We start from the raw sequence: 22,092 nt of genomic DNA, 5'->3' as shown, positions 1-22,092 counted from the left end.
AACTCAGATTTTTGGAAAATATCAGCAAACAGCCCAGTAAGTGATTAATTACTGGAATCATTAGGTGCCCCTAAATTATGTTGCTCTCATATAGGAGAGCAAAAACTTGTTGACAGATTTTCTTTCAGTAAATGAAAGAGGGAAATTGGCTTCACAAGTAATATCCACTGAGCTCTGAACCTGCAGCTCCACAAGTAACTTCTCAGAAAACATGTCAAAGCTTATGTTAGATGGTTAAAGTGAAATTGTGTCAATCAAATAAAACAACTTCACAAATAATCAGTATTAAATGTCGCACAAAGTATTGTGTATATAGCTCCTGTGCAGATAACGCAGCTCCTGTGCAGATAACGCAGCTCCTGTGCAGATAACGCAGCTCCTGTGCAGATAACGCAGCTCCTGTGCAGATAACGCAGTTCCTGTGCAGATAACGCAGCTCCAGTGCAGATAACGCAGCTCCTGTGCAGATAACGCAGCTCCTGTGCAGATAACGCAGCTCCTGTGCAGATAAGGCAGCTCCTGTGCAGATAACGCAGCTTCTGTGCAGATAACGCAGCTCCTGTGCAGATAACGCAGCTCCAGTGCAGATAGTGCGGCTCCAGTGCAGATAGTGCGGCTCCTGTGCAGATAGTGCGGCTCCTGTGCAGATAGTGCGGCTCCTGTGCAGATAGTGCGGCTCCTGTGCAGATAGTGCGGCTCCTGTGCAGATAGTGCGGCTCCTGTGCAGATAGTGCGGCTCCTGTGCAGATACTGCGGCTCCTGTGCAGATACTGCGGCTCCTGTGCAGATACTGCGGCTCCTGTGCAGATACTGCGGCTCCTGTGCAGATACTGCGGCTCCTGTGCAGATACCGCGGCTCCTGTGCAGATACCGCGGCTCCTGTGCAGATACCGCGGCTCCTGTGCAGATACCGCGGCTCCTGTGCAGATACCGCGGCTCCTGTGCAGATACCGCGGCTCCTGTGCAGATACCGCGGCTCCTGTGCAGATACCGCGGCTCCTGTGCAGATACCGCGGCTCCTGTGCAGATACCGCGGCTCCTGTGCAGATACCGCGGCTCCTGTGCAGATACCGCGGCTCCTGTGCAGATACCGCGGCTCCTGTGCAGATACCGCGGCTCCTGTGCAGATACCGCGGCTCCTGTGCAGATACCGCGGCTCCTGTGCAGATACCGCGGCTCCTGTGCAGATACCGCGGCTCCTGTGCAGATACCGCGGCTCCTGTGCAGATACCGCGGCTCCTGTGCAGATACCGCGGCTCCTGTGCAGATACCGCGGCTCCTGTGCAGATACCGCGGCTCCTGTGCAGATACCGCGGCTCCGGTGCAGATACCGCGGCTCCGGTGCAGATACCGCGGCTCCTGTGCAGATACCGCGGCTCCTGTGCAGATACCGCGGCTCCTGTGCAGATACCGCGGCTCCTGTGCAGATACCGCGGCTCCTGTGCAGATACCGCGGCTCCTGTGCAGATACCGCGGCTCCTGTGCAGATACCGCGGCTCCTGTGCAGATACCGCGGCTCCTGTGCAGATACCGCGGCTCCTGTGCAGATACCGCGGCTCCTGTGCAGATACCGCGGCTCCTGTGCAGATACCGCGGCTCCTGTGCAGATACCGCGGCTCCTGTGCAGATACCGCGGCTCCTGTGCAGATACCGCGGCTCCTGTGCAGATACCGCGGCTCCTGTGCAGATACCGCGGCTCCTGTGCAGATACCGCGGCTCCTGTGCAGATACCGCGGCTCCTGTGCAGATACCGCGGCTCCTGTCCAGATACCGCGGCTCCTGTCCAGATACCGCGGCTCCTGTGCAGATATATGCACCGCAGGTTGATGCTGAATGTGCTCCATAGTTGCAGACGGCAAATAATCCTTGGGCACAGTCTGATCACACAGTTATGTCTAAGGCTATGTTTCAGGATTTTTCACGTTTTTTTTTTTTGCGTTTTTCGTCCATTTTCCACGGAAAAACACTAAAAATACGCATACATAAGCATCCCATCATTTTTAAAGCATTACGCAATTTTTGTGCACATGCTGCATTTTTTCCACGAAAAAAAATGCATTGCGGTCCAAAACACAGCATGTTCATTAATTTTGCTGATTTTTTGCGTCTTTGCCGCTATATTATTGCATTGTGAGCACCGGAAAAAAACTGTGAAAAATCTGCAAAAAAGCGCAAAAAAACGCATGCTGATTTCCTGCAGAAAAAGTCCAGTTTTCTTCTGGAAGATTCTGCAGACATTCCTGAATGTGTGCACATAGCCTTATGCTCCTTCTTGCTAGCCTCCTCCATAGATCTCTGTGGTCAGGGTCTTCCAGAGATAGTCCTGCGAAGCATCGTGTAGAGACGTGTCCGTGTGAGAGAGGAGAAGGTGACCAAGGCATAAAAGCCTCTTCACACGGAATCTGAGCTCTGAACTTGCAGCTGCACCAGCAACTTTCCGGATTACAGGTCTAAACTTAGCCAGAAGGTTTTCTTTGCTTTAAAGTTGCATTATGTCCTCTGCGACCGCAGGAGACGTCACCGGGTTTTTCTAAAACTGACAAATCTACGCGGTTATAGAACAGATTTTCCAGTCTTGTGACAGTATAAGTGAAGTTATAGAAAATGCTGGAAATACAGAAACCTCTGTAACAAACAGTGAAGAAGAGCTGACACTTCTCTTTTCACCACTTTCCTAAGACTCACCCGACGTTCACCCGACCTGCGGCCTCATTATTAATGTATGATTTAGCGTGACCCGCGACCCCTCCTAATAATTCTCAGCCATGGTGTCATCCGTCACGTTCTGCTGGCAGTGATACATTGGTCCAGACTCTGCATTCCTGCACATCTGTCATCTGACCAGTTCAGAGCGCAGCGTCGGTGCGCAGGCCACTGATGTGAGAGGTGTCCGCAGAGTCCTGCGTGGAGGCGCTTCCTGCATGTTTGGTGCTTTGCACTTTTTTTTTCCAGGAGCTTCACATGGGTCACAATAATAGACGGCGGAATAAAAGGATTACGGCGCTATGGGGGCATTGGCTATGAGGAGGGGGAGCTTTGTGTGAAACTTCTCTTTTTCCATGTCTATAGTCTTTCCACAGCTTTTTTGCTCCTCTCCTTCTCCATGTGTTCAGTACTTTTCCCGGTGTCATTTCTCATTATTACACATAATTTATAGACATCTCTTGTGAGTTCTGTCCTGTGTGGATTGGATGCGTTTTTACCAACATCTGGGGATAATTTCATGTCAATAGCACCTTCAGAAATAGGTTACGTGTTCAATACTTATTTCACCCGCTATACAGGTCCTTCTCAAAAAATTAGCATATAGTGTTAAATTTCATTATTTACCATAATGTAATGATTACAATTAAACTTTCATATATTATAGATTCATTATCCACCAACTGAAATTTGTCAGGTCTTTTATTGTTTTAATACTGATGATTTTGGCATACAACTCCTGATAACCCCAAAAACCTGTCTCAATAAATTAGCATATCAAGAAAAGGTTCTCTAAACGACCTATTACCCTAATCTTCTGAATCAACTAATTAACTCTAAACACATGCAAAAGATACCTGAGGCTTTTATAAACTACCTGCCTGGTTCATTACTCAAAACCCCCATCATGGGTAAGACTAGCGACCTGACAGATGTCAAGAAGGCCATCATTGACACCCTCAAGCAAGAGGGTAAGACCCAGAAAGAAATTTCTCAACAAATAGGCTGTTCCCAGAGTGCTGTATCAAGGCACCTCAATGGTAAGTCTGTTGGAAGGAAACAATGTGGCCGAAAACGCTGTACAACGAGAAGAGGAGACCGGACCCTGAGGAAGATTGTGGAGAAGGACCGATTCCAGACCTTGGGGAACCTGAGGAAGCAGTGGACTGAGTCTGGTGTGGAAACATCCAGAGCCACCGTGCACAGGCGTGTGCAGGAAATGGGCTACAGGTGCCGCATTCCCCAGGTAAAGCCACTTTTGAACCATAAAGAGCAGCAGAGGCGCCTGACCTGGGCTACAGAGAAGCAGCACTGGACTGTTGCTAAGTGGTCCCAAGTACTTTTTTCTGATGAAAGCAAATTTTGCATGTCATTCGGAAATCAAGGTGCCAGAGTCTGGAGGAAGACTGGGGAGAAGGAAATGCCAAAATGCCTGAAGTCCAGTGTCAAGTACCCACAGTCAGTGATGGTGTGGGGTGCCATGTCAGCTGCTGGTGTTGGTCCACTGTGTTTCATCAAGGGCAGGGTCAATGCAGCTAGCTATCAGGAGATTTTGGAGCACTTCATGCTTCCATCGGCTGAAATGCTTTATGGAGATGAAGATTTCATTTTTCAGCACGACCTGGCACCTGCTCACAGTGCCAAAACCACTGGTAAATGGTTTACTGACCATGGTATTACTGTGCTCAATTGGCCTGCCAACTCTCCTGACCTGAACCCCATAGAGAATCTGTGGGATATTGTGAAGAGAAAGTTGAGAGACGCAAGACCCAACACTCTGGATGAGCTTAAGGCCGCTATTGAAGCATCCTGGGCCTCCATAACATCTCAGCAGTGTCACAGGCTGATTGCCTCCATGCCACGCCGCATTGAAGCAGTCATTTCTGCCAAAGGATTCCCGACCAAGTATTGAGTGCATAACTGAACATTATTATTTGATGGCTTTTTTGGTTGTTATTAAAAAACACTTTTATTTGATTGGATGGGTGAAATATGCTAATTTATTGAGACAGGTTTTTTGGGTTATCAGGAGTTGTATGCCAAAATCATCAGTATTAAAACAATAAAAGACCTGACAAATTTCAGTTGGTGGATAATGAATCTATAATATATGAAAGTTTAATTGTAATCATTACATTATGGTAAATAATGAAATTTTACACTATATGCTAATTTTTTGAGAAGGACCTGTATGTGACTATTCGCCTTGGGAGGTTTTGTTGTTTGCTCTCATTCAGCTTCTCTGTTTTTTTGTTTAACAAAACCCAATATTTTATAAAGTTGACATATTTGTGAGATAAATTGTAGCAACATTTTTCTTTTTGTTCTGTTGGTTTATTTCATCATATTTGGGAGCATCACACTTTTTCAGCCAGATACTTTTGCTTATAGAAATATTGGTTGGTCGTAATCTGGTGCATAAAGACCACGGTCTGGGCAGGTGGGTGTGAGGGGCCGCTGACGTCAGCACAAGCTTCACCTGGATGTGCGTCCTCAGATGCACATTCAGCTGAAGTGTATTGCAGCACAGAGACCCCTCAGGTTTGTGTGCAGCAATACACACTGCCGGCCAATCAGAGGCCAGCAGCTGACGACGGCGCACATGAGACTGGGGACACATGGCAGAGATGTCACGTGCTCCCATCGACTGCACGCTGAAGTCAGCTGCCGGCTTCAGAAGAGGACGCTGTGCTGCGGGGGAGCGGAGGGAAGGTGAGTAGAATGCTTTATTATTTCTATGCATTAAAGAACAGCACCAGAACGGGGGACCTACATACCAGGAGGGGGGATATATATACCAGTATGGGGCACAGGATTAGGGACCTATATACCAGTATGGAGGACATATATACCAGGATGGGGCACAGGATGAGGGACATATATACCAGTGTGGAGGACATATATATACCAGGATGAGGGACATATATATACCAGGATGGGGCACAGGATGAGGGACATATATACAGGATAGGGGATATATATACCAGTAGGGGGCACAAGATGAGGGTCATATATACCAGTATGGGGCACAGGATGAGGGACATATATACCAGTATGGAGGACATATATATACCAGCATGGGGGATATATACCAGGGGAGCCCCAGTCCAAATCTTACATCGGGGCCCATCAGATTTTAGTTATACCACTGGTCCTAATATTAGTATAAATCTAGTCAGTACACACACTGGCATGTAAAGGTTTGGGCACCTCTGGTCAAATTTATTGTTATTGTGAACAATTAAGCAAGTTGAAGATGAAATGATCTCTAAAAAAGCCTAACGTTACAGTTGCACATTTCCTTTGTGTTTTAGACACAAAAAAAAATATATATTATTTTTTCATCTTTTACATTTTAAGTTACAAAAAGGAAAATGGGCTAATGCAAATGTTTGGGCACCCTGCATGGTGACTACCTAGTCTCACTCCTTTTTGAAAGTATCACAGCTTGTAAACGCATTTTGTAGCCAGACAAGAGTCTTTCAGTTCTTGTTTGAGGGTCTTCCTTGGTGAATTACCCCCGTTCTGTTAGATTCCTGGGTCGTCTCGCTTTCTCTGCTATTTTGAGGTCTCTCCACAGATTTTCAATGATGATCAGATCAGGGGACTGTGAGGGCCATTGTAAAACCTTCAGTTTGCGCCTTTTGAGGTTGTCTATTGTGGATTGTGACGTGTGTTTAGGGTCATTCTCCATGTGTAGCAGCCATCCTCTTCCTCTTCTCACTTTAAGCTTTTTTACAGATGGTGTTATGTTTGCATCAAGAACTTGATTAAATTTCATTGAATCCATTCTTCCCTCTACCTGTGAAATGTTCCCCATGCCATTAGCTGCAACACAACCCCAAAGCATGATTGATTTCCCCCATGCTTAATGGTTGGCGAGATGTTCTTCTCCTGAAATGTTGTGCCCATTTTCCTCCACACATACCTCTGATCATTGTGGTCAAGCAGTTCTGTGTTACCCTCATCAGTCCGCAGGACTAGTTTCCACAATGCATCAAGCTTGTTTAGATGTTCTTTTGTCATTCTTTTATGGTGAGAATGCAGGAGAGGTTTTCTTCTGATGACTCTTCCATGAAGGCCATATTTGAGCAGGTGTCTTTGAACAATAGAACAATGTACCACAACTCCAGAGTCTGCTAAATCTTTCTGAAGATCATTTGCAGCCAAGCACGGTTCCTGATTTACCTCTCTAGCAATTCTACGAGCAGCTCTCACTGAAATTTTGCTTGATCTTCCAGACCTTATCTTGACCTCCTCTGTTCCTGGTAACGGCCATTTCTTAATTACATTTCGAACTGAGGAATGGACAACTTGAAAACGCTTAGCTCTTATAGCCTTCTCCTGCTTTGTGGGCCTCCACCATTTTCGTTTTCAGAGTTATAGGCAGACATATATTTTTCTGCCTTAAGTACAAAGAAAATGTGTCATCTTTAACTTTAAGCAACTTGAAGATGAAATAATCGCTAAAAGGCCTAACTGTTCACTGTGACAGTAATTTTGTGCAGGGGTGCCCAAACTTTTACATGCCACTGTATTTGGACTGCTGTCGTTGTCGCAGCAGGGTGTTTGTGCACGTGTCGCAGGCTTTTCATTTCTTTTGCTCCTCGCCTTACCTCAGCGCGCAGTCATCCAGAGCTGCATTCCTACAGCGGACCTGCGCCCCGTGGATTGGCTCCGCTAGATGCCAGAGTCTCAGTGCCGCCATCACTGGCATCTGGTGAATGTTACACAGGAATGGCACCGATCAGTATACAGTGAGACCCCCGGGGGGATCGGCTGCACACACAGGGTCTGTTTAGAGGCTGCGTCTCACCCCGACTTTACGTAACGCTGCCAGTGAATTTCTCATGGAATTACACATTTATGTTTGGACGTTCGCACCCCACAGATTAACTCTCAGGAATCGGGATAAAAATCACAAATATATTATTATTGTGAAACTTCTCAAACACTTTGATTTTCTGACCCTGACGTTGTCTAGATAAGCTCTAGTCGCCTCCGGAGCTGCAATCCGAATTCTGCAGTCACTTAGATCGCTGTCAGCTGTTGACAAACCTTATAGCTTTACTGTGCCGAGACTGGTGAAAACGCTGCATCTCCCATTATGTGCCCCCAAAAGACCCCGCAGTAAGCACCAATAGCCTGACAACTAATGGCAAGTCTGCATTATTCTGGATGCAGCTCTGGATGTGACTAGAGCTGTAATGAAGCTCGACATCCCCATCCTCTGCAGGTGTTAAGGGTATGTTCACACACATCAGATTTTCTGTGACTGAAAAGTAAAGGTTTAGTGGGTTTTCCCATGTCAGTATACATGCCAGTCCTGTGTCTCCAAAATGGGTCCCCTCCCCCCTGACCTCCATCTGGTGGTCGCTTTTCGTGCAGGTCGCTGCGTAGCTCTCCTGACTTCTGTGACCGTTCCACAAATAGCTGAGAAACTCCCATAGAAGTCAATGGAAGCCTGCATATGTGCAGCAACCTGTCCCTCCGTGGCCACTAGATGGGGTCGGAGGACCTCTGTTCTGAAGGCAGCGGGTGGGCATGTACACGGAGCCCCCTGTAATAGTCCTATCATAGCGAAACCTAACACTTCATATAAATGTAGCAGAGCTGAGAGTGTGATCATAGTATGTTAGCTGTAGCTTTACATAGGACTGCAGGTACATTTTCATGACAATGATGTCATCTTTGGCTTTACATAGGACTGCAGGTAAACCTTCATGATAATGTGTCATCTGTGGCTTTACATAGGACTGCAGGTAAACTTTACTGATCATGACGTGACATTTGTGGCTTTACATAGGACTGAGGTAAACTTTCCTGATCATGACGTGTCATCTGTTGCTTTACATAAAACTGCAGGTAAACTTAACTAATCATGACGTGTCATCTGTGGCTTTACATAGGACTGCAAGTAAACTTTCCTGATCGTGATGTGTCATCTTGGCTTTACATAGGACTGCATGTAAACCTTCTTGATAATGATGTCATCTGTGGCTTTACAAATCTTCCTGTTCATGATGTCATCTATGCCTTTAGATAAGACTTCAGGTAGACATTCCTGATCAAGATGTGTCATCTGTGACTTTACATAGGACTGCAGGTGCAACCTCCTGCTCATGAAGCACAAGCTACGTAGCCCTAAGAGTCAGTTTTCACATCCAGCACTGCTACATCTGTGTAGTGCGCTGTGGATTCCTTCCAGATGAGTATTTTTTATTGAGTTGGGCGGCTTTAGATCAAATGTTAATGAATATTTTCCAAGATCTTCCCATCGTTCCGAGTCCCGGGACGGATTCTTCAGTAATGTTTCTTAACTTCTAAGAAAAAAAATGTAATTAAGGAGCAGACGAGCCAAGAAAACCCAGCGGCCCCGAGAGCAGGGCCCTCCCCATCCCCCATTCTATATGGGGGCCCAGTGGCATCATGGCTCCTCACATACCCTGACCACAGTGAGGAGCCATCACCGTGAGCCATAGCCAGGAACATACACTTGGCTTGTTACATGGCCAAACTGCGCCACCCTATAAATTCATGGAGCGCCGGCCGGGCGCAACTCACCGGGCAGCAGAAAGCGACCACGACACGCGCTGTTCCCTCGTAGATTAACTCTTATAAAAAGGTTAAGTAGTTTCCATTGGTTTGAGGCGTCTTCAGTGTCTCCTGGGTGGTCCCAACCCCGAGATCAGATGGTGCCCAAATGCGGACTAAACTTTCCTGCCCTGACTCACATGTAGGAGGGCACTGCCAGGATCCAATAAGGAAGGTGGCCTCCATAATGTGACTGCACCAGCAGAACAGCGAGCGCAGCTCTGGGGTATAATACAGGAGGTAACTCAGGATCGGTAATGTAATGTATGTACACAGTGACTGCACCAGCAGAATAGTGAGTGCAGCTCTGGGGTATAATACAGGATGTAACTCAGGATCAGTAATGTATGTACACAGTGACTGCACCAGCAGAATAGTGAGTGCAGCTCTGGGGTATAATACAGGATTTAACTCAGGATCAGTAATGTAATGTATGTACACAGTGACTGCACCAGCAGAATAGTGAGCGCAGCTCTGGAGTATAATACAGGATGTAACTCAGGACCAGTAATGTAATGTATGTACACAGTGACTGCACCAGCAGAATAGTGAGTGCAGCTCTGGAGTATAATACAGGATGTAACTCAGGATCAGTAATGTAATGTATGTACACAGTGACTGCACCAGCAGAATAGTGAGCGCAGCTCTGGGGTATAATACAGGATGTAACTCAGGATCAGTAATGTAATGTATGTACACAGTGACTGCACCAGCAGAATAGTGAGCGCAGCTCTGGAGTATAATACAGGATGTAACTCAGGACCAGTAATGTAATGTATGTACACAGTGACTGCACCAGCAGAATATTGAGCGCAGCTCTGGGGTATAGTACAGGAGGTAACTCAGGATCAGTAATGTATGTACACAGTGACTGCACCAGCAGAATAGTGAGTACAGCTCTGGGGTATAATACAGGATGTAACTCAGGATCAGTAATGTAATGTATGTACACAGTGACTGCACCAGCAGAATAGTGAGTGCAGCTCTGGAGTATAATACAGGATGTAACTCAGGATCAGTAATGTATGTACACAGTGACTGCACCAGCAGAATAGTGAGTGCAGCTCTGGGGTATAATACAGGAGGTAACTCAGGATCAGTAATGTATGTACACAGTGACTGCACCAGCAGAATAGTGAGTGCAGCTCTGGAGTATAATACAGGATGTAACTCAGGATCAGTAATGTAATGTATGTACACAGTGACTGCACCAGCAGAATACTGAGTGCAGCTCTGGGGTATAATACAGGATGTAACTCAGGATCAGTAATGTAATGTATGTACACAGTGACTGCACCAGCAGAATAGTGAGTGCAGCTCTGGGGTATAATACAGGAGGTAACTCGGGATCAGTAATGTAATGTATGTACACAGTGACTGCACCAGCAGAATAGTGAGCGCAGCTCTGGGGTATAATACAGGAGGTAACTCCGGATCAGTAATGTAATGTATGTACACAGTGACTGTACCAGCAGAATAGTGAGTGCAGCTCTGGAGTATAATACAAGATGTAACTGGGGATCAGTAATGTAATGTATGTACACAGTGACTGCACCAGCAGAATAGCGAGTGCAGCTCTGGAGTATAATACAGGAGGTAACTCAGGATCAGTAATGTAATGTATGTACACAGTGACTGCACCAGCAGAATAGTGAGTGCAGCTCTGGAGTATAATACAGGATGTAACTCAGGAGGATCAGTAATGTATGTACACAGTGACTGCACCAGCAGAATAGTGAGTGCAGTTCTGGGGTATAATACAGGATGTAACTCAGGATCAGTAATGTAATGTATGTACACAGTGACTGCGCCAGCAGAATAGTAAGTGCAGCTCTGGGGTATAATACAGGATGTAACTCAGGATCAGTAATGTAATGTATGTACACAGTGACTGCACCAGCAGAACAGCGAGCGCAGCTCTGGGGTATAATACAGGAGGTAACTCAGGATCAGTAATGTAATGTATGTACACAGTGATTGCACCAGCAGAATAGTGAGGAAAGCTCTGGGGTATAATACAGGATGTAACTCAGGATCAGTAATGTAATGTATGTACACAGTGACTGCACCAGCAGAATAGTGAATGCAACTCTGGGGTATAATACAGGATGTAACTGGGGATCAGTAATGTAATGTATGTACACAGTGACTGCACCAGCAGAATAGTGAGTGCAGCTCTGGGGTATAATACAGGATGTAACTCAGGATCAGTAATGTAATGTATGTACACAGTGACTGCACCAGCAGAATATTGAGTGCAGCTCTGGGGTATAATACAGGAAGTAACTCAGGATCCGTAATGTAATGTATGTACACAGTGACTGCACCAGCAGAATATTGAGTGCAGCTCTGGAGCACAGTGACTACACATCATTTGTAGAATATTTCTCATTGTCAACTATAAAATGATACTAAAAAGTGAAGATTGATTTTATTTTGTATCGATACTTTGGCATTGCTATATTGTGTATATGTAAAATCCTGGATGTCGGGTGACAGTGATTTTTCCTGCGTGGTGGGACCCCATTATTTTAGGGCGGGGGGCAGCATCATTTGCTCAGATTTTACTGGAAATATGCAGATAATGTTCTGGCTGTGGCGCGTTGTTGTAATGTTAGATGTATAATACACGGCCTCATCTTCCAGGAATTCGGCAGTAAATCCCGGCTGTGAGATTATTGCTTTACTTTTATATATGTCGTCTGTACAGATAGATAAACACAGGAGAGGCCTCGGAGGAGCGAGCTGCCCATAATGCGGCTCCACGGTGTGACGTGAGGCGTGTGCGGTGTCACGTAATTCAGAACCTGCGCGACAAACACCGCAGAGATCTCTGCGCAGCTTTAATTTTACTCAAGCAATTTAAAAAATGAAAGCTGCGCTCTGATTGGTTAGTTGCCGTGGAGAGAAAATGTACAAACTCCAACTCTCGAAAACTTCCTTTATGGAGATTCGGTCACTTACACGGGTTATTATCTCCACCTCTGTGCAGTCAGTCGTTCCTTTTCCCTTTTCTTGTCCATCTGGCCCAGACCATCATGATGGCTTCTCCCATGCACAACAGGATGAAACACAGTGATATCTTTGGGATTTCACTTTTATCTGCAATCATTTCCCCACTTTTACACAAGGACCCCGAGGCCGTGCACAATAGTAATGACTTCGTATCCGCCAGTCACAGTTAGGGTATGTGTCCACCTTCAGGATGGCCGGCGCTTTGGATGGAGTGGAAAACTCGCTCCGCCCAAAGCTCCACCCCCTTCTGGAGACGTGATGATGTCGGATGTGTTCATTCCTCTGTATGGTAACAGTGACCCCTCTGTGCCTCTACATGGTAACAGTGACCCCTCTGTGCCTCCACATGGTAACAGTGACCCCTCTGTGCCTCCACATGGTAACAGTGACCCCTCTGTGCCTCCACATGGTAACAGTGACCCCTCTGTGCCTCCACGTGGTAACAGTGACCCCTCTGTGCCTCCACATGGTAACAGTGACCCCTCTGTGCCTCCACGTGGTAACAGTGACCCCTCTGTGCCTCTACATGGTAACAGTGACCCCTCTGTGCCTCTACATGGTAACAGTGACCCCTCTGTGCCTCTACATGGTAAGTGACCCCTCTGTGCCTCCACATGGTAACAGTGCCCCCTCTGTGCCTCCACATGGTAACAGTGACCCCTCTGTGCCTCTACATGGTAACAGTGACCCCTCTGTGCCTCCACATGGTAACAGTGACCCCTCTGTGCCTCCACATGGTAACAGTGACCCCTCTGTGCCTCCACATGGTAACAGTGACCCCTCTGTGCCTCCACGTGGTAAGTGACCCCTCTGTGCCTCCACGTGGTAACAGTGACCCCTCTGTGCCTCCACATGGTAACAGTGCCCCCTCTGTGCCTCCACATGGTAACAGTGACACCTCTGTGCCTCCACATGGTAACAGTGCCCCCTCTGTGCCTCCACATGGTAACAGTGACCCCTCTGTGCCTCCACATGGTAACAGTGACACCTCTGAGCCTCCACATGGTAACAGTGACCCCTCTGTGCCTCCACGTGGTAAGTGACCCCTCTGTGCCTCCACGTGGTAACAGTGACCCCTCTGTGCCTCCACGTGGTAACAGTGACCCCTCTGTGCCTCCACGTGGTAACAGTGACCCCTCTGTGCCTCCACATGGTAACAGTGACCCCTCTGTCGCCACGTGGTAACAGTGCCCCCTCTGTGCCTCCATATGGTAACCATGCCCCCTCTATGCATCCATATTGTAATGTGAGGTGAAGATAGAATGGCACCAAGTGTTTCATCCACGAATATGGTATAACGTGGAGTATGCCTAGACTGTCAAACAAACAGCGCGGGAAAATGGAGACTCAATTTAGAACCACTGTGGCATGCGGTAATCAAAAGCATTAGGGTGGTGCTCAATAAAAAAGAAATGAAGATCCAAGGAATGAAGAAAAAATAAAGTGGCACTCACCCAATATTGCTGTATGAAAAATGTCCTTTATTCAGAGTATACACTCACAGACATCGGGTGGAGAGGCGGCTTGGTAGGAAGGGAGGTGCAAGAGGCATGGTAACAGTGCCCCCTCTGTGCCTCCACAGGCCAACAGTGCCCCCTCTATACCTCCATATGGCAACAGTGACCCCTCTGTGCCTCCACATGGTAACAGTGACCCCTCTGTGCCTCCACATGGTAACAGTGACCCCTCTGTGCCTCCACATGGTAATAGGGCCCCCTCTGTGCCTCCACATGGTAACAGTGAACCCTCTATGCCTCCACATGGTAACACTACCCCCTCTGTGCCTCCACATGGTAACAGTGACCCCTCTGTGCCTCCACATGGTAATAGGGCCCCCTCTGTGCCTCCACATGGTAAGTTACCCCTCTATGCCTCCACATGGTAATAGGGCCCCCTCTGTGCCTCCACATGGTAACAGTGAACCCTCTATGCCTCCACATGGTAACACTACCCCCTCTGTGCCTCCACATGGTAACAGTGAACCCTCTGTGCCTCCACATGGTAATAGGGCCCCCTCTGTGCCTCCACATGGTAAGTTACCCCTCTATGCCTCCACATGGTATCACTGCCCCTTCTGTGCCTCCACATGGTAATAGGGCCCCCTCTATGCCTCCACATGGTAACAGTGCCCCTCTGTGCCTCCACATGGTAATAGGGCCCCCTCTATGCCTCCACATGGTATCACTGCCCCCTCTATGCCTCCACATGGTAATAGGGCCCCCTGTATACCTCCATATGTTAACAGTGCCCGTTCTAAAATGTATTAATTTCCGCTCTGCTACCCCACATGCTATAAGGTCCCCTCTGTTTCTCCCCCTTATGGTAATAGTGTCTCTTTTGTGTGCCACATGACAATAGCGCCCCCCTCTGACTTGGTCGGGGTGTCAGTTTTTGCCCTATTGCTTTTTTTCCCATTTTTTCATCCATAGTTATAACTGGAATAATTGAGGCTCTGATGCAGAGCCTGTGATTGGTCCCTGCACCGGTTGTGATTGCGACCTCTGCACCCCACAGTTACACCCCGGGGTCAGTCATATAATGAGACTCTGCTGTCTTCTTCTTGGAGGGAGAAGACACGAGAAGGAGCCGGGAAACATTGAGTTAGTGTGAAGGATGCGGCGCAGGATTGCAGGAGATGGAGAGTTAATGATCTAGTTTGGCGCACTCATCATCTGGGAGTGATTAGCAGCTATAATGCCCATGTACGGCTCTGCTGCGCTCACGGTCGGGGGGTAATAGCTCAGCCCCCTGGAGGAAACGTCAGGGTCACTATGGTTATGAGAAACCAGAAGAAAACTAAAATCTGTCTCCTCCTCTGACAATGGAGGGAGACGCGGCGCCCACAGAGCCGGGCGGCGTTCTGGACTTGTGCGCTCCACCTCATTTATCCTGGAAATAAACAGATTAGATAGATATCTACTCATCACATCATTGATCTCCATTATATCAAAAATGACATTTTATGTTATGGGTCCTTCAGCTGCATTACATGGATATTTTTTCTGAAAAAGCAGAGCAGCAGTGTAAAGCATGAGGGAGAAGCACAGCAGAACTATAAGCCAGTGGATTTCAGACTGTCATAGGCTATGTGCATACGTCCGGAATTGCCGCGGAAATTCTACAACTGCTACAACTAGAAAGTGTTTGACAAGTGTGATCAACTTTTTACTATTGATGTAGCCTATGCAGCATCAATAGTAAAAAGATACAATGTTAAAAATAATTAAAAAAAAATAAAAAATTGTGATATTCTCACCTTCCAGCGTCCCCGACAATCTTCCCGCTCCTCGCGATGCTCCCGTTCCCAATAATGCCTAGCGGCAATGACCCCAGATGACGTAGCGGTCTCGTGAGACCGCTGCGTCATCACAGGTCATTGCCGCAAATCATCACTGGGAACGGGAGCATCGCGAGGAGCGGGAATCATGGTGGCGGACGCCGGAAGGTGAGAATATCACGATTTTTTATTTTAATTCTTTTTTTTAACAATTATATGGTTCCCAGGGTCTGGAGGAGAGTCTCCTCTCCTCCACCCTGGGTACCATCCGCACATGATCCGCTTACTTCCCGCATGGTGGGCATAGCCACATGCGGAAGGTAAATGGATCAATGCATTCTTATGTGTGCAGAATCCCCGCGATTCCGCACAAAGAATCAACATGCTGCGATTCCGCCGTGGAAAAAAAACGCAGCATGTGCACTAAAAATGTGGATTACATTCTAATAGGATGCTTAATGTATGCGTTTTTTTCGCGATTTTATTGCGTTTTTATAGTGAAAAAAACGTGAAATATCTTGAACGTGTGCACATAGCCATAGGCTTTCACATCCTACTGCTGAAAAACATCATAATACACAAATCAGCTGCTGCAGAACCTCACAATACACAGCAACCACTACTGAACCTCATAATACACACCAACTACTACAGAAACTCATAATACACAAATCAGCTGCTGCAGAACCTCACAATACACACCAACCACTACTGAACCTTATAATATACACTAACTACTGTAGAACATCATAATATACACATCAGCTGCTGTAGAACATCATTGTATACGCCTCAGCTGCAGCAGAACCTCATAATGTGCATCTCAGCTGCTGCAGAACCTCATCGTACACCAAAGCCCTATTCTTATATCTGTGGGGAGGTGGCTTCACCCTTATAGAGGTCGCAATTCTCATTATTTACTCCATGGACACAATGCAGGAAAGCAGAGAACAATGGCTGGCGGTGATTAGAGGCCGCCGGGATCGGCTGCGCTCGTGTAATCTGCTTTATCTAATTAGGAAGCAGCGAGTTCCATCGAAACTATAATGTGCTGCGTCACGTGCACTGCGGGGGAACAGTCAGCAAGGAGACATCGACTGAATATTTATGGTATAGAAAATGTATTAGTGATGGAGTCTGATCAATAGGAAATCAATAAGCTGATGTCAGTCTGCAGAGGAGGAGGAAATGTGCAGTCATTACATATAATATAGAGGCACCGAGTGGACGATGCTGCAGATAAAGAGGTTTCATTATTTATAGGAAGGTCCTGGGGTCAAAAGGGATTAGAAATCTGTCACTTCTCAATTTATTTTTGTTACTGAGATTTGTAATAAGTAGTAAGAAACCGTGCAGACACTGAACAAGCAGGACATATTCAGAGACGCTCTGAAGTCTGCAGAATAGTGAGTGCAGCTCTGGAGTATAATACAGGATGTAACTCAGGATCAGTAATGTAATGTATGTACACAGTGACTGCACCAGCAGCAGAATAGTGAGTGCAGCTCTGGGGTATAATACAGGATATAACTCAGGATCAGTAATGTATGTACACAGTGAGTGCAGCTCTGGAGCATAATACAGGATGTAACTCGGGAACAGTAATGTAATGTATGTACACAGTGACTGCACCAGCAGAATAGTGAGTGCAGCTCTGGGGTATAATACAGGATGTAACTCAGGATCAGTAATGTAATGTATGTACACAGTGACTGCACCAGCAGAATAGTGAGTGCAGCTCTGGGGTATAATACAGGAGGTAACTCAGGATCACTAATGTAATGTATGTACACAGTGACTGCACCAGCAGAATAGTGAGTGCAGCTCTGGAGTATAATACAGGAGGTAACTCAGGATCAGTAATGTATGTACACAGTGACTGCACCAGCAGAATATTGAGTGCAGCTCTGGGGTATAATACAGGATGTAACTCAGGATCAGTAATGTAATGTATGTACACAGTGACTGCACCAGCAGAATAGTGAGTGCAGCTCTGGGGTATAATACAGGAGGTAACTCAGGATCACTAATGTAATGTATGTACACAGTGACTGCACCAGCAGAATAGTGAGTGCAGCTCTGGAGTATAACACAGGATGTAACTCAGGATCAGTAATGTAATCTATGTACACAGTGACTGCACCAGCAGAATAGTGAGTGCAGCTCTGGGGTATAATACAGGATGTAACTCAGGATCAGTAATGTAATCTATGTACACAGTGACTGCACCAGCAGAATAGTGAGTGCAGCTCTGGAGTATAATATGGGATGTAACTACAGTTTAGTGATTGATCAGGGTGCCCTTGTCAGTGGCCGTACTACGGAAACATTGTAGGGAACTCCTTTCACAGGCCATTAGAGATCATTGAGGTTCTCCTTACTTTCTGTGTGGAGGGAGAACCCCGGCCTCTCGTGTTATTACTGTATATACAAACCGCCCGTCACTTACAGTAACCAGGGAAAATGGAAAACCTCAATCCCCCGTACAGGAGATGAGTGCTGTCTGCGGGAACAATGTATCGCTGTGATGAATGGAGCCAGACAACCCTAATGTAAATCATGTATAGATCAGTGGCCTCCAGACCGAGCTCAGCATGTCTGATACTACAACTCCCAGCATGCTCTTCCAAGGAATAAATGTTACTTACACAACAGCTGGGGTGTCAGAGGTTGCAGGCGCCAGGCTGCTGCACTCCTCCCCTGAGAAACGCTTTTATTAATCAGTTTAGGTTATTTTTTTATAAGCTCCAGAAACAGAAGTGTCAGTAAGGTGGAAATCGTCAGCAGTGTGCTGTTGGTGGATCCACAGTCTGTTTATTGCTGTGACGTAGCTTTGTCCCTGCACCTGGGTCTTTATAAGTTTTAGAACTTCATGTTTCACTGTGGATCTTAGGATTTTTACATGACTGCGTATTAATGACGGTCAGGGCAAAGACCGGAGAACGTCGTCATCTATACACCGAGTCTGGCCTGCTTGCTGATGGTCTCCACCTAACAGTAGATTTTGTTTTCAGATTGCAAAGAACCCAAAAATAAAGTAATGTTTGACAGAGATGCCGGACTGGAGCTGGATACATTGTAACTGCGTGCGGATGGACATTTTCATGAATGGGGGTCACTGCGGGGGCAATTACGCTTACAATAATTTTCCCACAATATCCCAGAATCTTGATTCTAAACAAACGCTGAGGTTTTCTGCCCGACATCCGACATCGGCATTAATCATTGGATCTGGCTCTGGACCTGATCCAGGTGATTGCAGAACTCTCGTATATTAGACCGCGGCGCTCCGTCTCGGGGATTCCATGTCTTATTTTTCTGGACAGGATCACGGGAAGTCCTAAGGCAAAGTGTCGGGGGCTCTGACCCTTATGTATGGGAGAGGAGAAGGGGTCATGATATGCCATCGCTTCTTAAAGGGTTTGTCCACCTTGGAGGACAGTTATCTTTAGATTTATTTTTGTATACTTAAATTCATGTATTTGAGGCTAAAAATCAATTTTGCAATTGGGCTCTGTTAGAAATATTGCACCGCTTTGCATGATGTGATCTGTGGTGGTCATAAATCATCTGGGAGGAGCGCTTGCGAATACAGACCAAAAAGAGCCCCTGTATAAGAACGGTATTTGGACCCTTTATAGGGTCTTTATATTCAGCTGCTCTAGAGGTGTTAGTGGCCCCCTGACCTCTTGGGCCCCTGTGCCGCAACAATGATATGTCCGCCCATGTAGAGGAGCTGTGAAAAGACAGATGACGGCTAGAAATGATCTGCCAGACTCCTTGTGCGCTGACTGACAGTTTCTCAGTTGACTCGTTCTGCAGCCAGCAGTAGACTGTGAAACACAGAGGCTGTAGAAGGGAAAATATGCGACGTTTGTAATGAAATCCAATTGGAAAATGGTTTTAGCTCCAAACACATGCACTAAGCAAAAAAAAACAATAACTCTTTAATATTTCCCAATTAATGGTGTATCACTCTGCAAAATAATAGCACCAAACAGTGCGAGAAATACAACAGTGTGAGCGTGCAATAATAATAATGCCATATAGTGGGGTATAATACAACTGTCACATTTAGAGATGGACTAGAAGAGGAATAAACCGTGGATTAGTTTGGGGGTGGGATTGTGGTGACCCCAAAATTAAGACATCTGGTGAGATGAAGGTTCATGGAAGTTCACCCAATGGGGATCTCGGAGTGGGTTACATTAAATGAATGAATTAACCCCTGGAGCATGCTCCCCGCTTTCTGCCAGCACTCCCGGGGGTCACGGATGTGGGGCCGGCAATCCCCATGGGTCTTGGGATTATTTTCTAGCTCCCGATGCCCCACAGATACAATGTAACAACATTTTTTCCATCCTTCAGTGTCTGAGAGGTGACAGAAGTGGTATCTTTAGTAAGGAGTGGGACGCAGGAATGTCCTGAGCTGATACCAGGAGAGGTGGGAGGCGAGGTGATCGCATGTGTCGCCGCTCCTGGGCTATACTGCAGCTATGCTGTGACCAGTGACTCCATCTCAGCTGTGACCAGTGACTCCAGCTCAGCTGTGACCAGTGACTCCAGCTCAGCTGTGACCAGTGACTCCAGCTCAGCTGTGACCAGTGACTCCAGCTCAGCTGTGACCAGTGACTCCAGCTCAGCTGTGACCAGTGACTCCAGCTCAGCTGTGACCAGTGACTCCAGCTCTGCTGTGACCAGTGACTCCAGCTCAGCTGTGACCAGTGACTCCAGCTCAGCTGTGACCAGTGACTCCAGCTCAGCTGTGACCAGTGACTCCAGCTCAGCTGTGACCAGTGACTCCAGCTCAGCTGTGACCAGTGACTCCAGCTCAGTTGTGACGAGTGACTCCAGCTCAGCTGTGACCAGTGACTCCAGCTCAGCTGTGACCAGTGACTCCAGCTCAGTTGTGACGAGTGACTCCAGCTCAGCTGTGATCAGTGACTCCAGCTCAGCTGTGACCAGTGACTCCAGCTCTGCTGTGACCAGTGACTCCAGCTCTGCTGTGACCAGTGACTCCAGCTCTGCTGTGACCAGTGACTCCAGCTCTGCTGTGACCAGTGACTCCAGCTCTGCTGTGACCAGTGACTCCAGCTCTGCTGTGACCAGTGACTCCAGCTCAGCTGTGACCAGTGACTCCAGCTCAGCTGTGACCAGTGACTCCAGCTCAGCTGTGACCAGTGACTCCAGCTCAGCTGTGACCAGTGACTCCAGCTCTGCTGTGACCAGTGACTCCAGCTCAGCTGTGACCAGTGACTCCAGCTCTGCTGTGACCAGTGACTCCAGCTCAGCTGTGACCAGTGACTCCAGCTCAGCTGTGACCAGTGACTCCAGCTCAGCTGTGACCAGTGACTCCAGCTCAGCTGTCTATAGGCACATGCTCAGTAGGAAATCAGCGCATAGAAAGGTGATAACCAAAAGCTCAGACAAAATAAACTACAAGTTACTGAACGACCAATGATGGAAAATGACCAAGAAAAGACTGCACAAACACTGAGGGGAGGAGCCTCATATCGCTGTGATGTCATAGTGGGGGGTCAGACATATCAATGTGATGTTATAGTGGGGGGTCAGACATATCAATGTGATGTCATAGTGGGGGGGTCAGAGATATCGATGTGATGTTATAGTGGGGGGGTCAGACATATCGATGTGATGTCATAGTGGGGGGGTCAGAGATATCGATGTGATGACTTAGTGGGGGGGTCAGAGATATCGATGTGATGTTATAGTCGGGGGGTCAGACAAATCGATGTGATGTTATTGTGGGGGGGTCAGACATATCCACGTGATATAGTGGGGGGTCAGACATATCCACGTGATGTTATAGTGAGGGGTCAGACATATCGATGTGATGTCATAGTGGGGGGGTCAGACATATCGATGTGATGTCATAGTGGGGGGGTCAGAGATATCGATATGATGTTATAGTCGGGGGGTCAGAGATATCGATATGATGTTATAGTCGGGGGGTCAGAGATATCGATGTGATGTTGTAGTGGGGGGTCAGACATAGCGATGCGATGTTATTGTGGGGGGCAGACATATCCACGTGATGTTATTGTGGGGGCTCAGACATATCCACGTGATATTATAGTGGGGGGTCAGACATAGCGATGTGATGTTATAGTGGGGGGTCAGACATATAGATGTTATTGTATAGTGGGGGCTCAGACATAGCCACGTGATGTTATAGTGGGGGGTCAGACATATCGATGTGATGTTATAGTGGGGGGTCAGACATATCGATGTGATGTTGTAGTGTGGGGTCAGACATATTGATGTGATGTTATAGTGGGAGCTCAGACATATTGATGTGATGTTATAGTGGGGGGGGTCAGATATCGATGTGATGTTATAGTGGGGGGGTCAGACATATAGATGTGATGTCATCGGAGACAGTCGTACATTGGTGACGTGAGGCTTTTGATCACTTTTCAGCTGGTTTTATCCGCAGAGTTTGGGTTAGTATACGGCCCGTGCACATAGCAGACGGTGGAGTC

General features: G+C 47.1%; 1 protein-coding gene across 5 annotated transcripts in view; it reads left to right on the top strand.

Moving 5' to 3' along the window:
- The window catches only part of TNS1 (tensin 1), a 441,100-nt gene that overhangs the window by 137,151 nt on the left and 281,857 nt on the right, over positions 1–22,092 (top strand). The gene's annotated exons all lie outside the window — the stretch shown is intronic.

The sequence above is a fragment of the Ranitomeya imitator genome, chromosome 7 (genome assembly GCF_032444005.1).
Source record: "Ranitomeya imitator isolate aRanImi1 chromosome 7, aRanImi1.pri, whole genome shotgun sequence".
Lineage (NCBI taxonomy): Eukaryota > Metazoa > Chordata > Amphibia > Anura > Dendrobatidae > Ranitomeya > Ranitomeya imitator.
This window is presented reverse-complemented; position numbering and strand designations above follow the sequence as displayed.